This window comes from Hyaena hyaena, unplaced genomic scaffold (genome assembly GCF_003009895.1).
Source record: "Hyaena hyaena isolate Hyena2069 unplaced genomic scaffold, ASM300989v1 scaffold_2, whole genome shotgun sequence".
NCBI lineage: Eukaryota > Metazoa > Chordata > Mammalia > Carnivora > Hyaenidae > Hyaena > Hyaena hyaena.
Window position 1 is genome coordinate 8,012,991 of NW_024080634.1, and position 3,176 is coordinate 8,016,166.

Here is a 3,176-nt window from a genome sequence, read left to right on the forward strand (position 1 = left end):
CCGTGTTCTCTGGAGTGACCCAGAAGATTTTCCTTTCCGACTGCAGCAAAAGGCCGAGCAGGCTGTGGGAACACACGTACAACAAAGGACATCAGTCTAGAAGAGGTGTTAAAGTCCGGAGGTGAAGGATTTCCATAGTCCATCAGGTAGGATAAGGTCGGTGTCAGAGACGCCAAATAACAGAGGTTTAAAGCGGGACCTTCCTTCACTTGTAAAGCCTGGCAGTGACCCAGGTCCACTCCACCAGGCCCTAAGGCCCACGTCCTTCCGTCCATGCACTTGGCCACCCCTAGGGCTGAGTTCTCTCACGGTCCTCAATGGCGCCACTTCCGCATCCCAGTCAGCCGGAAGGGTCCTGGCTCTGTCTGCTGTCTCATTGGCCAGAACCAGTCACGTGTCTTCACTTCGCCACAAAGTAGGCCGGGAAATGTAGTCTTTCTTCTAGGCATCACGTACGCAGCTAAAATTCTATTCTTCGTCAGAAAGATATTTCAGGGAAACAGCAAACTCTGCCTCACACATTATGCTGTGGGCGAGGGGTCGTGTTCCTGGAAAACAAAAATCCCTCCACTTAAAGTCTGTGTGGGCACCTCCCCGCATACATCAAGGCAGCACAATAAGAAGGGGAGAATGGCGTGAGAGCAGGTCCCGGTGAGGGTAAGAGCTGGCGGCATATCCAGGCAACGCGCCCTTCCCAGTGGCCGGTGCTCTTCCCCAAGTGCTGGTGAGTCTGAGATGCAGATGCTTTCTGCAGGGACCCCCTGGACGCCGACAGTGGGCTCAGGCAAGGGGGTCTCTTTTCTACAGCTGCCACAACACTAGCCCTGTGGGCCAACGTCACCAGTGCCTCACCCCAGCCGACGCCCTTGCAGACCCCTCTCCCATCAGCACTGGTGCCCGGATACCTCTCTGTGCTGGGGCTGTCCTGTGCCCTGAGGGATGCGTCACAGCATCCCAGTTGTGGTAAGCAAAAAATGTACCCAGAGATTGCCAATATCCCCTGCGAGCAAAACCACACCCTCCCTTCCCCCATGAGACCACTGCCCTGAGCCCAGTACGCAGTACTTCCGCACCCCCGGCTGAAGCACCCACGTTTATAAGGCCCAGGAAGGGACACAAGGATTGGACCTCCTCCACCTGCAAGGAGAGCAGATGCCTTTTGAAGAAGGGGTACCTGATTTCAAATGAAGAGATCGGACAGTGGGGAGAGAGAGAGAGGCAGAATGAGACAAGGAAATGCCACTGGAGATGTGCTCGCTCAAAAGCCAAAGGCTGGAGGTGGCCCAGGGTTCTTCGGGGAAATTGAAATAGCGCTTAGGGTAAGAAATCACTTTGTCTATAGGTACAGGAGCCATTAGGGATCATCCTACGGGAAGAACATCTGGCTGAGGCGGAAGTTAAGCCGAAGCAGGTAGAGCTGGCAGGTGGAAGAGAGAGAGATCTAGTGACATTATCTGAGACCCTGGATCCCGCTGAGCCTGAAGCCCCACTCTTCTCTTCTCTTCTCTTTTTTCTTTTCTTTTCTTTCTAATTCTTCTCCGTATACCAGTCTGAACTTGCTTTCTGTCACTATATCAGGAATCCTGATCTAGGCAGTATTACTGTCTAGATCTAGATAGTATTAGTCAGCTCTGTGAAACCTCAGCATCTCCAGACCTAATTGGTCTTAATGCTATTTAATTTCTGTTAATTGAGTGAGATGCTCTCTGATCCAGGATTTGCACTTATTTCCTCGGCATGAAAGTGAAGAACATACCAAATACAGACCTTATTTCTAAATGGAATCTGGAGGTATATTTGGCATCTGGAAAAAAAAGAGCCTCATGATTTGAGCGCGGAGGACGGGCTTGGGAGCATCTTATTGCATACATAAGCGGCCTGCGCTTGCTCAGAACCCCCAGCACAGGCTTGGTCCACACCACTGGTCAAGCTCAGGATGTATTACTCACTTAATGTTCTTTGCTTCCAAGAGAGCAACTAGAGTGTAAGGTTTACAAAGCTCTCAGTGGCTTTTGTGTTTTTCACCTCCTTTGCTAGACTTGACTCAAGGCCTGGACTAGAGCACACGCCCAAGAGGTGGTGTTTATGGTTGAAAGAACATGGGCAACAGGAATCAGATACGTGAGAATGTTCTTTGATCTTAACAACCTAGTATTCATTGTAGTTATTCCTCGAAAACCTTCCAAATGGAAAACATTGTCCTTAGTTTCACATGGAATTATTTTTAAGCTGCAGGATAGTATTATATTTATTATGAAAATTTGCTGAATAAGGAACAATTCAAGTTACAGCAAAGAAAACCCAGAAAGTACAATCAAAAGCCTAGAGACAACTGAAAAGCAACTTTTAATTTGTAGTCTAAATAATAGCAGCAGTTTTTAATTAGCCAGTTGTGTCCCAGAGTGCAGTGGAATTCAGAAGATTTTTATTATGCTTAGGATCTCAGAAACATTCCTTTTTACCTTATTTTTTTCTTTTTCTTTTTCTTTAAACACACAAGTACAGGGGCGCCTGGGTGGCTCAGTCTCTTAAGCGTCCAACTATGGTTCAGGTCATGATCTCACGGTTCATGAGTTTGAGCCCCGTGTTGGACTCTGTGCTGACAGCTCGGAGCTTGGAGCCTGCTTCGGATTCTGTGTCTCCATCTCTCTCCGCACCCACCACCTCTGCTCATGCTCGTGCTCTGTCTCTCTCTCTCAAAAATAAATAAATATTTTTAAAAAACATGAAACACACAAGTACAATCTCAGAGCTATCCCACCAGTGTTTAGATTTTGTTTATATTAGAGATGTTTTGTTGAGAGAAAACTATCATTTCTGGTCTGGGTGACAGCAAGAATGAGTCAACCAAAATAAAGCCTTGGTTAATGAAAAACTTCATTAGGAGGGAAAAAAAAAATCTTTGAAGTAGAGCAAGTTTCCTTATGTTTACCATAAAAGCAAACTAGATCGATCTTGAAGGTAATAGATATACAGACTGTTCGTTGTATATATTGGCACTGGTTTAAAAAAAAAGTTTTGTAAATATTTCCTATTAAACCTTAATTGCTACTTTTATCATTTGCTCAAATTACATACAAAGGGACGGGGGCACATTTATCACGGAAGTAGTCATTTTCTTAACGCTCAGGGATGGTGACTTATTACACAATGTACCCTTCCCAGTTTATGGGACA

General features: G+C 46.3%; 1 long non-coding RNA gene across 1 annotated transcript; it reads left to right on the forward strand.

The window, feature by feature from the left end:
• Window positions 1-507: 507 nt before the first annotated feature.
• Window positions 508-2,139, forward strand: LOC120229256. Its single transcript, XR_005527701.1, has 3 exons — window positions 508-724; window positions 808-963; window positions 2,038-2,139. It is a non-coding gene; the product is annotated as an uncharacterized LOC120229256 (long non-coding RNA).
• The last annotated feature ends 1,037 nt before the right edge of the window (window positions 2,140-3,176 follow it).